Raw genomic sequence first — 14,939 nt, forward strand, 5'->3', positions numbered from 1 at the left:
CATGACCAGCTGAAATTGCCGCTGCAACACTCGAACGGTGTATGGCGATTTCTGCTTATCAAACATAGACTTCCGACCACTGGTAGTGCGCGAATCGTTCTTCCCAATGGCGGATCGTCCTGTTGTCTCAGGTAGACCTTACATGAGATCTGCCTCTACGTTCAAGTAGCCCGGAATGTGCGCTGCTCTCAATGAGCGAAGGTGCTTGTGCACTCACAGCCACAATTCCTCTGCCGCCCCGATGGAGGGCAGGAGACCTGACCCCTCCTTGGCGATTTATGTGAGCTACTGTGGTCCGGTTGTCTGATCCAACCAACACATCGCGACCCCGAAGGGTAGACGCGCAGCGGTTAAAACCCCATTGAACCGTTTCCAACTCCATAAGGTTTATGTGCCGACCTGATTGAGGCCATGCACCACCTATCGCTTGAGACTGACATGTCCCTCCCCATCCAGTTAGACAGGCATCTGTATACACTGGAATGTAGGATGACACCTTGCCCATCAGGACTCCGTGCGTGAGAACGCACGAATTCCTCCAATAGTCCAGGTCTGCTCTTAGCGAGAGAGGAACCACCACCAACCGATGACCTTGACGCACTGGGTCTAGTCTTAGTTGGGCGAACCCCCGCTATGTTCTGCGCCTGTGCAGAAAACCCAGCGGAACCACAGGGTGGGCTGCCGACATGAAACTCAAAAGTGACATGATCGATAACGCCATTACTGTGTAATTCGGACGACACTTCCCTCAGGGCTAGTACCAATGCTGCCCTTCGAGGGTCCGAAATTTATGCCCTCATCATTACAGTGTCTAACTGTAGTCCCAAGTAGACAATCTGATGACTGGGCCAGGGTGCGCTCCTTTTCCAATTCACAGCAAACCCCAGACGCGTGAGATGAATCACTGTCTGTGTCGTGTAAGTAGATCGTCAGCTCTGCTGACGGGGCGAGAACCCGCAGTTCGTCTAGGTAGGCTAATATCCTTAACCCTTGACAACGCAGCGGTTCCAATGCCGCCTCCACACATTTGGAAAACGTTCGAGGTGCCAGGGCGTACCCGAATGGTATCCTCTTGAACTCATACGCCCCTCCTCTATGGCCCACGCCGCTGCTATTCCCCAGCACTGGGTTGGTGAAATAGCCCGAGGTGGGCCCCCCCTTTGAAAAAGGGAGAGGATACATCAGCTCGTTCTGGGTGAATCGGGGGCTTTGATACGATGGTTACGACCGTAACTGCAGTAATCTTGCCCTCCGTGAACGCAGCACGGGTCTGAACTGCACTGTCTGAGGTACTGGCCTGAGACAGAACGCTCTTCCCAGAAAGCGATTGCGTCATCATGTCATTGTCTGACTGAGACTGCCGCTTGGCATGAGACTTATCCTTTACAGAACTCAACAGCATCTGAAAGGTGTAATCTCTGACCGATACCGCACTGTGGTGCCACAATGCCTCTTTACTGTTCCTAAGCGGCTGTTCAACGACACACTCAATGTGTGGTGAGCTGCGCTCAGAGCCATGGTCATTGACACATTCAGAATAAACCGGAGGCGTCAATACTTAGATTATACTTATAACCCTGGTATTCCCGCTCTCCGTGAACGTCGCACGGGTCTAAAACTGCGCCGACTGAGGCATTAGCCTGCAGCAAGGCGTCATTCCCGGCTAGCGGCTGCGTCTTCATGTCCCATTGGGACCGAGACATCTGCCTGCTGAATGTGAGGTATCTGGTTATTATCAGCGCGTTCTGAGAGAATCGGGGGCTTTGATACGATGGTTACGACCGTAACTGCAGTAATCTTGCCCTCCGTGAACGCAGCACGGGTCTGAACTGCACTGTCTGGGGTACTGGCCTGAGACAGAGCGCTCTTCCCAGAAAGCGATTGCGTCGTCATGTCATTGTCTGACTGAGGCCGCCGCTTGCCATGAGACCTATCTTTTACAGAACTCGGCTGAAAGATGTGATCTCTGACTGACACCACACGGTGGTGCCACAATGCCTCTCCACTGGTCTTATGCGGCTGTTCACTGACACACTCAATGTGTGGTGAGCTGCGCTCAGAGCCATGGGCATTGATACGTTCAGAATATACCGGAGGCGTCCATACCTTGGCTACCTTAGTAGTCCTGGTATTCCCGCTCTCCGTGAGCGTTGACGGGTCTGATCTGTACTGACTGAGGCATTAGCCTGCAGTAAGACGTCACTCCCGGCTAGCGGCTGCGCCTTCATGTCACATTGGGACAGAGGCACTTGCCTACTACGTGAAATCTTTACTACAGAGCTCCTAGGAGTCTGTAGTAAGAGATCTTCACTAGGTGAGCTAAGGCTGCGCCTTGCTACCTTAACCCCTTTCCTCTCCTGAGCACGCTCAGCTACACACTCTAAGTGGGTTGGGCTGCGCTCAAGATGGTGAGGGAGAAAACATAGAACGTGTAGTGTTCCGAACCTTATGGAATAATTGTCCTTCTTTGACAAGGTCAAATGAGAACAATCTCTTTATTGCACAATGTAATAACACAGCCCTCTACACTCTGAACAGTGGAGTAGGGGGGGGAACAACAGTAGGCCCTCCTGCGAACCCGCCGGGCCGTTCTCCTTCCACTTCCCCTCGCCTCGTCAGATGTGCTTGCGCTTCTGGGAGGCCTTCTTGTACTGCCAGGCTGGTCTCGTGACAGCTTCTTCAGCTGGCGGGGCTGTCGCTACCACAGTCACTGCTGGGGGAGCCGAGCTCACTCTCCTGCTGTCTGTGGTGTGCGTCTGTCGCCTGGCCCGACGCCTCACTGTAGTTCTGTTGGGGGCGTTGGGGATGGGCAGTTTAGCTGAGGCTCTGCTGGACCTCATAGCTAGAGGCAAATGCTTGGCCAGGTGCCTCCTCTCCTCGTCCAGTCTGGCGATCCGCTCCGTCGCGTCCTTCACTGCGAGGCCAAACAGGCCCTCGCTGGAGACGGGGGCGTTGAGCAGAGACGTTCTGTCGGTCTCCTTCATGGCCGTCATGGAAAGCCAGAGATGTCGTTCTGTGACCACGGAGGTGGCCATGGTCCTTCCCGCGCATATGGCAATCGCCTGCGTCAGGTGTAGAATAGCTCCAGAGATTCTGGAGGCCTCCTCCACTTCTTCACTGGTCATCTCCGACCTGCCCGTTGTGAGACGGGACAGGGAGGCCGCGAGGAGAGCGATGTTGTTTGCTGCTGCTACGCTCTGGGCTCCCAGCGTAAAAGATTTCTCAGCCAACTGGGCTGAGAATCTATCTTTTTGTGCTGGCAGAGTGGCCTTCTTGGAGGCTGACCAGGGACTCGACCCCGGCACCAGGAACGCCGTCATGGCGCCCTCGAGCCTGGGGATTCCTCTAGCCGCCCACTCATATCCGCTCACTCTGGTGAAGGGGATATACGCTCTGGCCGGCGAACGCGCCGCCAGAGGTGCCCCCCACGAACCCTCGACATACTTGCCGAGAGAGGGCAAGGCTGGAGCCCTTGGCTCAGCTGCCCTCCTTGGCTTGGAGTAAGGGCCGCCCTCCATCAGGTCCACCTCCATAGGGAGGGGAGCTGGAGGCAGCGCCACCTCGAGTCGTATGGCAGCCCTCTCAATGAGCCCGGGAAAATCCGAGTGTAGAGAGGCTACCGCGAAGGACAGGGCTTCTGACCCAGCAGAGCCCATGTCGTCATCGCACAAGGACCCTTCTAACCTCGCGCTTTCAGAGTGAAAGGGGGTTTTGAAGGTAGGCGCCAGATGTCTGGATTGTCCCACTGGGATATCCGCCTCGGCGCCTTCCCTGTCATCCTCCGACGCCGCACCGTCCTCTGACCCTTCTGAAGCAGAAAGGAGTGAGGACACTACGTCATCCAGAGGGACTTCCTTCAAAAAGAACGCCCTACGCTGCTGCCTCTCCCTTATAGAAAGGAGGGCGCAGGAGGCGCACTTAGGAGGGTTGTCGAGACCATCCACGGCGTGCTGCGGTCCCAAACACACGAAGCAGAGGTCGTGGGGGTCCGCAGCAGCCATGGTGGAACACCGACACAGAGCCCTTAAAAGGGCCTTTGGGGGTGGGAAATTCCCAGGTGTGCTCATGGCGAAAGACGTTGACGGCTGGCAGTCAACGGCGAAAATCTTTCAGAGTCTTCGTATGGCTTCTTCAGTTCTAGTCCAGTCGCTGAAGATAATGGGAGACAGATTGATGGAACGGGGTTCCTTATATAGGGACACCTGTACTCCTATTGGCTGTAGGTGTGTGCATATTTTATTTTCAGGCTGTTCTGCCCTAGGGCAGAGGGTAAACCACTAGGAGCATAGCTCCCCTATGGGGCGGAGCTCCACGATATAGAACTAGTCGATTTCATGGCCACCTGCTGGAGCAGAAGTCATGTTTGCCAACACTGGCCTTAAAATCATTAGGAGCTATAAGGAGTCCATCAACTGGTCAGTCAAGTCATATAGGGAGGGATTTCATGGCCACCTGCTGGAGCACAAGTAATGTTTGCCAACACTGGCCTTAAAATCATTAGGAGCTATAAGGAATAAATAAACTCATCATTCAAGTCATATAGGGAGGGATCTTAGCACCACCTGCTGGATCAGAAGTACCCTTCACCTTAGGCACAAGAGAGCCATCATCTCTCAACCGGTGCAATTTCCATAAGTACGTGGTAATAAAACAAACAATGACAGCTCATCATATAGGCAGTGGTTTCAAAACTCTAAGCGCGTGTTCAAGTAGAGCACACCAAATCATACATGTACTTGTTCATCATACTGAATCAGTGTTTAATCTAGAAATACATGCCTCGCTTTGCAATACGTGTTCTTGTAAAGTCATTGCTTTCCACAATGCAATGCTCACATCACATTCCGTGTGATATTGTTGTTCATTTGTTCAAATGTATTTGACTATGACTTAATCCGACTGCTCTGAATTCATAATCACCTCACGGTTTGGTGTTAACCTACCGATTTTCAACTGCTTTGCCTACTGCAGATTAGGAACGCTGTCATGAAAATGTATGCTTGGGAAGTCTAAAATGAGGGTAACTCCCCTTAAGGTAAATGTCTGTGTTCTGAGTGGCAAAAAAATACTGATTTTTTAATAACATTTAGATATGTGCATATTGCCTGTACTTAGGCAAACACATTTAGAAGGGAAAGAAGTGGAACCAATGAATACTTTTCTTGCTCTTCAATCAAAACAAAACCTTCAGAAAGTGGTGCGTTTTGCCCCTAAATGACCCCTGAGGATTAGTGTGTTCTCATTTGTCAGTAATTGACCCTGACATGCTCCCTTTAAATGGTACTATTTTACGCAAACGTATACTGTAATGTACTACTATTATGATGTCACTTCACCGGTAAGTAGAGCGAAATGCTGATATTGACAAGGTCAGAGACGTGGTATGTCCCAAATGCATCCCCTATACCCTAAACGTGGATCCAAAAGGAAGTTGCTGGGGTCTATTGGATGAGGGGTGTACTCAACTGTGCCTATAGCGTGTCAAAAAGTCCCCCAAACGGGAAATACCCCTTGGCAACTGGGCAGAGGCCCTGTCCATTTCAGCACCGCGGACCTCCCCTATTACCCGTGTCGTGAGTGGAGATGCAGCACAAGCGCTGTCCATACAACGGTGCTGAATACAGCAACGCATGCGCCGATCCTGCCTTTGTACTTCCTGATGGTAGCAAATGTTTTGGTGGAGTTTGACTATTATAGATTAAAAAAACAACGGATCGGGCGCAATTTGCAAAAGCCGCACCCCTTGGGGACCCCAGGACCGCGTTTGGGAAACGCTGGCCTAAAGAGCAAATAACCATGGTGTGCAGTACCCAAATTTAACCACAAGATGGTCTCCGTGCTCCACTGTAAAGTTTGGGCCTCTGCATGAGTCTCTCAGCAGCACTGCAACATGGGACTTTCAAAGTAAGTTGGCATGCAATGTTTCTTCTGGACTGTATTCAAGGCAACTAATGACACACAACTAATAGTGTCAATTATTCATCTGAACACAATTCTTGTAACTATTCGGCCTATATTATCACTCGTTTCTTTCCCCCCTCCTTTGTAAAGCATTTTACGGACAGACAGACAGCCCTAAGCCGGTTCCCACCCACAGGCAGCGAGTGAGAGGCTACTTTGTTTCCCTCCGACTTTGTTACTTTGTGTCATTTCGCGTGAGGGCCAAAATGCCCGAAATGAAATCCTCACATTATTTCTCTCCAAATGGGAAACAAACAGCTGGTGAGGGTGCACTCTTGAGTTTGAAATCGAAGCCACTATAGTATTGTGATTGTTATTATATGGCACTTGTAACATATCACAGCAGCCTGCCTCTGAACGGGAATAGCCCAGTGGCTCATATATAAATGGCTGGTGAGGGTGCACTCGTGAGGTCAAATTTCTAAGCCATTTTGGCCCTCTAGTATATGCCTCTCCCTTCGCACACACCCAGAGTGGGACAATGTTGTGTGCTTAAAAGTAGCCTAGTGTGCGTAATTTCTTTTCACGACAGGTAGTACATGGAAATCAATGCGCTTTCTATGGAAAGAGGTGGGTGGCTCTTAAAAGAGCCTTTTTGTGGTACAACATGTGTCGAGTAGAACACTGTTTGTAATAGGTTTACTTCTTCTTGGGGGCTGCCTTCTTGGGCTTGGCTGCCTTGGGCTTGAGCGGCTTTGGGCTTGGCTGCCTTTGTAGCCTTCTTGGGGCTCTTGGCCGCCTTCTTGGCCGCTGCGGGCTTCTTCACCTTCTTGGGGCTCTTGGCGGCCTTTTTGGGTGTAGCGGGCTTCTTGGCCTTCTTGGGGGACTTCTTTGCGGCGACGGCCTTCTTGGCTGCTACCTTCTTGGGCTTCTTCGCCGCGGCGGGCTTCTTGGCGGCCACCTTCTTTACTTTGGGGACTGCGGCTTTCTTGTCGGGCCTCTTCGCCTCGACGGCTTTCTTGTTGAGCTTGAAGGAGCCGGATGCACCGGTGCCCTTGGTCTGGACCAGGGTGCCCTTGGTGACGAGGCTTTTGACTGCGATCGACTAGTTACCGGAGTGTAACTCCAGTTCTATGAGTGGAGCGGAGCCCCATAGGACTTAAGGCCCTACCGACCCTCTCTAGTCTCGCTGAAGATAATATCTCGGGAGGCAGATTGAGGGAACGGGTTCCCTTATATAGGGACACCTGTACTCCTATTGGCTGTAGGTGTGTGCATAATTTTGCTTCAGGCTGTTCTGCCCTAGGGCAGAGGGTAAACCAATAGGAGCAGAGCTCCCCTATGGGGCTCCGCTCCACTCATAGAACTGGAGTTACACTCCGGTAACTAGTCGTTCTATATCGTGGAGCTCCGCCCCATAGGGGAGCTCTGCTCCTATTGGTTTAAGGCGGAGCGAAACGCTCCAAAATGTACTCCCTGCCGAGCCTAACACATCCCATTCGAAAATGAGAAAAGGTCAAGCCCAGCAATGGCTGCAACCAATTCCCGCAGTACTGCGACTAAAAAACCCACCAGGGCGTCACAATATACCGCGTCATCGGTTATAGACCCGCCCCATCTAGCTCAAATGGCAATGCCAATGGCTAGTGGGCAGATCATCAGAATAGACACCCTGCTAATCTGTACCAGCAGATAGCCGTGCCTCAATATTCTGTGACAACACTATCGTCCACTAATGGAATGACATCAGTCACTCTACATTAAGTGTCCAACAGACCGCCTTACTCACTCGATGGAACCCAGAGATTAGTAGGCAGGAACAAAATATAAAAGTCATACTATCTGAATCAGATAGATGACCTCACATTCTGTCAGTTCAATACATGTCTCTATGTACTGACCCTGAGTCAAGAGACATGCCACAGATAGCTTTTCATCCGAAGCGGACCTGATAGAGACCTGTCTATCGTCCTGCTTCTCTTTCCTCTAGCTCAAGATTCTCTTTCAGCTATGCTGAGTACAATCGAGCTTGAAAGTTAAAAAGCCTATTCTTGACATAACACGTTTTCCTAACCAAGGCGGACCTGATTGGAACCTGTCCAAGGTCCTGCTCTGTCCTCTCCTTTTAGCTCAAAATCGCCTTTCAGCTCTGCTGAATGCCGACCGAGCTAAAGAGTTGGAAAAAACGTGCCATAATCTGTTTCTTCTAATAAAAGCGGATTTATGAACATGGTCACAATCCTGCTTTCCTTCTCTGTTTCTTTCTCAAGATCTCCCTTCAGCCACGCTGAGTACAGATCGAGCCAAAGAGTTAGAAGACATATCCAACAGATAGAAACGGATAAAAGGAGACGGTGTCGACCAAGACGCCGCTCTACAAATATCCACTACCTCTGTACCTCTGAAGAGGGCAGTAGAAGCTGCTACTCCACGAGTGGAGTGCGCTTTAATACCCTGAGGCGGTTGTTGCCCCGCCGCCTCGTACGCCGTCTCAATGCCTTCACAAAGCCAATGAGACAATCGCTGTTTTGAAAGTGGTCTACCCAATGCAGCCGCACCGTGACACACAAACAGCTGAGGCGATGACCCTAATCGCTGCTGTGCGCTCAACGTAACACGCCAAAGCGCGTACTGGGCACAAACAATGAAGCTTTTTCTCACTCCTCTCCCCATGGGGAGGGGGATAAAAAGCCCACAATTCCACGGTCTGTGATCTATATGCACTGTTAATAACCTTCGGCACAAATGCCGGGTTGGGACGTAACACCGCTCTGCTCAAATCGCCATTAATGGCAAGGCAGTCGGGTCTCGTCGACAGTGCACTCAAATCACTGACCCGCTTAGCATGTAGTCAAGGCGAGCAACAGCGCCGTCTTGATAGACAGCATTTTGAGGGGTATTTGATTCAATGGCTCGAACGGCGACTTACATAGCGCTTCGAGAACCAAGGCCAAATCCCATCGGGGCAGCGTAGCTCCTAGGCATTGGCCTAAGCCGTCGCGTTCCCCAATAAGAAACGTTTCACTAATGGGTGACTGAACAGGTTTTTCCCGTTAAACCCTTCATGACCAGCTGAAATTGCCGCTGCAAACACTCGAATGGTGGAGGGCGATTTCTGCTTATCAAACATAGACTGCAGGAATGAGAGCACACTCTCTACCTGACAGCTCATGGGGTCTACGTCCTGTGTGTTACACCACCGTGAGGGAAACATTCCATCTGCTTGTGTATACCCTGTAAGTGGAACTGGCCCTAGCGCTCTGTATGGTTCTGATCACTGCATCAGATAACCCACGGCGCCTCAACCTGTCCCGTTCAGGAACCAAGCCTTCAGTGGTTGGCCGATTATGGGCCACTGCCCTATCGAGCCTCCCGCCTGGCTCAACGCGTCTCGTCGATGTGGAATTGTCCAAGGTGGCACAATCAACATCTGACTCATCTCTGCAAACCACGGAGCCCCCGGGGCGATCGGGCGCTATCAGTATCACTGTTAGCTCCTCTGATCTCACCCTGGCTAGCAGTGGGAGAATGCAAGACAGCGGAGGGAATGCATACAGGAGAACTTTCGGCCACGGGCAGTGCGCGAACGCGTCTCTTCCCAATGGCGGCTCGTCCTGTTGTCTCAGGGAGAACCATAGGGGACACTGCGCGTTCACACGTGGCGCGAACAGATCCACCTCGGCTCTCCCGAATTGTTTCCAAATTTGGAGAACAATGTCTGGGTGCAGACACCACTCGTCGTCTCGAGGACCCCCTCTTGACATGAGATCTGCCCCTACGTTCAAGTAGCCCGGAATGTGCGCTGCTCTCAACGAGCGAAGGTGCTTGTGAGCCCACAGCCACAATTCCTCTGCCGCCCTGTGGAGGGCAGGAGACCTGACCCTCCCTGGCGATGTATGTGAGCTACTGTGGTCCGGTTGTCTGACCAAACCAACACATCGCGACCCCGAAGGGTAGACGCGAAGTGGTTCAAAACCAGTCGAACCGTTTCCAACTCCAAGAGGTTTATGTGCCGACCTGATTGAGGCCATGCACCACCTATCGCTTGAGACTGACATGTCCCTCCCCATCCAGTTAGACAGGCATCTGTATACACTGGAATGTAGGATGACACCTTGCCCATCGGGACTCCGTGCGTGAGAACGCACGGGTTCCTCCAATAGTCCAGGTCTGCTCTTAGCGAGAGAGGAACCACCACCAACCGATGACGTTGACGCACTGGGTCTAGTCTTAGTTGGGCGAACCACCGCTGTGTTCTGCGCATGTGCAGAAGCCCCAGCGGGACCACAGAGTGGGCTGCCGACATGAGACCCAAAAGTGACATGATCGATAGCGCCGTTACTGTGTGATTCGGACGACACTTCCTCAGGGCTAGTACCAATGCTGCCCTTCGAGGGTCGAAATTCGCGCCCTCATCATTACAGTGTCTAGCTGTAGTCCCAGGTAGACTATCTGATGACTGGGCCAGGGTGCGCTCTTTTTCCAATTCACAGCGAACCCCAGACGCGTGAGATGAATCACTGTCTGTGTCGTGTGCGTGAACGCCAGCTCTGCTGACGGGCGAGAACCAGCAGGTCGTCTAGGTAGGCTAATATCCTTATCCTTGACCGACGCAGCGGTTCCAATGCCGCCTCCACACATTTGGAAAACGTTCGAGGTGCCAGGGGCGTACCCAAACGGCATCCTCGTGAACTCGTACGCCACCCCTTGAAAGGCGAACCGCAGAAACTTTCTGTGGCGAGATTGAATCGGCACATGAAAGTACGCGTCCTTTAGGTCTATGCTTGTACAAAAGTCTCCCTTCTGGACACATTCCAGTAGACGTTTTGTCGTCAGCATTCGGAAGGGCCGTTTGGTTATGCTTTCGTTGAGAAAGCGTAAATCCAAAATCGGCCTCACTCCCCCCATCTTTTTGGGCACTAGGAAATAAGGCGAATAGAGCCCTTTGTTCCTTTGCTCTCGGGGAACTACTGTGACCGCCTCCTTCGCCAAAAGTTCCGTGATCTCTGACATCAGAGCGGCTACTTTGTCCCGGCGTTTTCATCATCGTTTCCACCACTCCCGAAACGGGGGTGGGGGTCGATGGAATTGGAGGGCATAACCCTTCTCTAACGTCTGTTCTAGCCAGCGTGAGAGGGTACAGCTTCGTTGCCACTGCCAGTAATGCAGAGAAAGCGGGCGCGCACGAAGCTGTGGTACATCCAGTAGGAAGGACCTGTATTCCTCTATGGCCCTCGCCGCCGCTATTCCCCAGCACTGAGTTGGTGGAATAGCCCAGGGTGAGCCCCCTCGAAGGGGGAGAGGAAACATCAGCTGGTTCTGAGTGAATCGGAGGCCTTGATACGCTAGTTACGCCCGTAACTCCAGTAATCCGGCCCTCCGTGAACGCAGCACGGTTCTGAACTGCGCTGGCTGAGGCATTAACCTGAGACAGCGCGCTCTCCCCCGGATAGCAATTGCGTCATCACGTCATTGTCTGACTGAGACTGCTGCTTGGAATGAGACCTATCCATTACAGAACTCAACCGAGTCTGAAAGGTGTGATCTCTGACTGGTACCACACGGTGGTGCCATAATACCTCTTCACTGGTCTCATGCGGCTGCTCAACAACACACTCAATGAGTGGTGAGCTGCGCTCAGAGCCATGGGCATTGATACGTTCATAATAGACCGGGGCGTCCATACCCGGTTACACTTGTAACTCTGGTATTCCCGCTCTCCGTGAACGTCGCACGGGTCTGAACTGCGCCGGCTGAGGCATTAGCCTGCAGCAAGGCGTCATTCCGGCTAGCGGCTGCGCCTTCATGTCACATTGGGACAGAGACAGCTGCCTGCTGAATGTGAGGTCTCCTTGAGATAAGCCAAGACGGTGTCTTGGTATCTTTCCTCCCCTTCACCTCCTGTGTGCGTTCAGCTCTGCACCTCTGGTGGGCTGAACTACGCTCAGTGTGGTGAGTATTAGCGCGTTCAGAAAGAAGTGGGGGCGCCGATACACTGGGAAACTTCGTCACCGTGGTAATCGGGCCCTCCGTGAACGCAGCATGGGTCTGAATCGCACTAATCGAGACCTTAGTCTGCGATAGTGCGCCATCTCCAACTAGCGGCTGCGTCATCATGTCTCCTGACTGAGACTGCAGCCTGCTATGAAGGCACTCACTACAGTACTCCTTGGAGTCTGTAATGTGAGGTCTCTTTGAGATAAACCAAGACGGCGTCTAGGTATTATTCCTCCTTTCACCTCCTGTGTGCGTTCAGCTCTGCACCTCTGGTGGGCTGAACTACACTCAGTGTGGTGAGCCTGGGCGCGTTCAGGAAAGGTGGGGGCGCCGATACACTGGGCACCTTCGCGACCGTGGTAATCGGGCCCTTCTTGAACGCAGCATGGGTCTGGGTCGTACTAACAGAGACCTTAGTCTGTGATAGTGCGCCATCCCCCAATGTGGTTATTATCGGCGCGTTCTGAGAGAAACGGGGGCGCCGATACGTTGGTTACGCCCGTAACCGTAGTAATCAGGCCCTCCGTGAACGCAGCACGGGTCTGAACTGCACTGACTGAGGCGTTAGCCTGAGACAGAGCGCGTCCCGAATAGCGGTCGCGTCATCATGCCATCATCTGGCTGAGACTGCAGCCTGCTATGTGAGACACTCACTACGGCACTCCTAGGAGTCTGTAAAGTGAGGTCTTTATAAGGTACACTTAATACCTTTTATATACCTGCCTTATGTGTGCATTCAGCAACGCACCATGGTGGGCTGAGCTGCACTCATAGTGGTAAGAGAGAGAGCGAGAGTGAGGAAGGTCGAACGCTCTCGGATGTATTATGGAAAAGGGGCTCTTTTTTGACAGTGTCAAGTAGAGCCAACTCTTTATTACACACATCAACAAAAAACATTCTCCTCCATACACTCAACGGTAGAGTGGGGGGGGGGACAGTGGGCTCGGTCACAGCAGGCGCTGTGCCGTCTTCCGTTCTCTCCCCCTCGCCTGTCATAAACGGCGTCTCTTCTGGCCGCCCTTCGGGTGATGCCAGGATGACGCTTTAATGACCTCTCTCGCCGGCACCTCTGGCGCTGCAGGGGGGGGCGAGGCCCGCTCCCTTGCTGCTGGAGGCCGCCGTCTAACGCCAGGCTGTAGCGAGAGTTATGGCCGCCCTTCCTCCTATCCACTTCCCGGGTTGGAGGGGAATGGGGGGCAGCTTAATCTCCCGCTGTTTAGCAGCCCACTCAATGAGACCTGAGAATTCAGGCACAGAGAGGCTGTGGCGTCATCATCCAGGGATGTAATGACCTCACAATTTCCCGAAGGAAAAGGGGTGTTAAACATCTGGGTCAGTGTAATGAATTGTTCCAATAGAATATTCATTTCTTCCCCAATAGCCCTGTCATCTCCTGAGTCAGTGCCCTCAGATGATGCCTCAGCTGAGACTAACACTGATAGCACATCCTCGAGAGGAATATCCTCCCTAAAAATGCCCAAAGCTGCTTCCACTCCTTCAAAAAAGGAGGGCTCAGCTGGCGCATAGTGGGGGGATTAATGAAGCTGTCCCTGGCGTGCTGTGTCCCTCAACCCACGAAACAATGTCGGGGGGTCGGCAACAGCCAAGGGGAACAGCTGACACAGAGCTCTGAAAAAGAGCTTTTTGTTAAATACTTACCCTATGGATAAGCTTGGTGTGCTCATTGTAGGAAGACGTTGACGGCTGGATGTCAACGACGAAATTCTTCCTGAGTCTTCTGTGGCTTCTTCTCTAGTCCAGTCGCTGAAGATAATGGGAGGCAGATTGAGGGAACGGGTTCCCTTATATAGGGACACCTGTACTCCTATTGGCTGTAGGTGTGTGCATAATTTTGCTTCAGGCTGTTCTGCCCTAGGGCAGAGGGTAAACCAATAGGAGCAGAGCTCCCCTATGGGGCGGAGCTCCACGATATAGAACTTGACGCGGGAGTTGTTCTTCTCCACGTCGTAGCCGCCTGCCGCCAGCGTCTTCTTGAGCGCGGCCAGGGACACGCCGCTCCTCTCCTTGGAAGCGGTCACAGCCTTGACGATGAGCTCTCCTACGCTGGGTCCCGCTTTCTTGGGCTTGGCTGCTGCCTTCTTCTTGGGTGCCTTGGCCGGCGCGGCTGCTGCGGGTGCTGGTGCGACTTCTGCCATGTCTGTCTGTCGTTTGGTCCGGTACACACACACGGTCTGCGAGGAGAAGTTTGCTGTAGACGCTGCTCTGCGCTATTGAAGCTCCACACCGAGCAGGGGGCTGGCCTTAAACGCGACATGAGAACCATGTAGACTCAAGGCACCCAGCTCGGCTTCTCTGGGCTGGCCAAATGCTCTTTCACTTGTGTTTTCTGTTCGCCTATATCGGCCCAAAAGTCACCGACGGAGCCGTGTTTTTGGTCCAAAAGCGAACGGCCCAGCGAGCAGACTTGTCTCCGTTCAGAATAAAGTAATGTGGCCCGCGGAAGGGCCGTGCATTTTGTTGCGACTCGCTCAAAACCTCACCGTTCGACTGTCGGGTGGAGCGGTGCGCACTGGTTAACCTGTGCTATTTGTCTCCTAAATGGCCTAAAAGTGCATCCGATTGCGAGCAGCACTTGTTGTGTAGTGAGCCGAGATGTCTGGCAAGGGAATCAAAGGGTTTGGGGTCCCCTGATGTGGTCAGGGGTGTTTTAAAGAAGCGCTCTTTTGGGGACCTTTAAACACATGCACCTGTGAGGCCTGGCTGAGACTAGTGTTGTCCCTCAAGTTTCAGGTTGTATTCGTCGTATGTACAGGATCCACATGGTATAAACAGTCCTACGACATGCTTACTTGCACTGTGTGTGTGTGTGTGTGTGTGTGTGTTATTGTATTAGTACTTTTTGTGCACTGGCAGTGTGAGTGTTGTTGTTGTTGTATTTGTAGCCTACTATTTCTACACAGTGAGATTGTGTGTTGTCTTCTGGTAGGTAGGTAGGTTGGCTGTCTCTACTAATATATTGTTCACCTGCTTGACTCCGCAGCGTGACTCGCCTCGGTCTTTGTGTCTGTGGGTCTTGGTGT

The 14,939-nt window shown here is 52.4% G+C and overlaps 1 pseudogene; it reads right to left on the reverse strand.

Annotated features, from left to right (window-relative positions):
* Positions 1 to 6,600: 6,600 nt before the first annotated feature.
* On the reverse strand, positions 6,601 to 14,323 carry LOC121558350 (annotated as a pseudogene).
* Between the last annotated feature and the right edge of the window lie 616 nt (positions 14,324 to 14,939).

The sequence above is a fragment of the Coregonus clupeaformis genome, unplaced genomic scaffold, assembly GCF_020615455.1.
Source record: "Coregonus clupeaformis isolate EN_2021a unplaced genomic scaffold, ASM2061545v1 scaf0767, whole genome shotgun sequence".
NCBI classification, from domain to species: domain Eukaryota; kingdom Metazoa; phylum Chordata; class Actinopteri; order Salmoniformes; family Salmonidae; genus Coregonus; species Coregonus clupeaformis.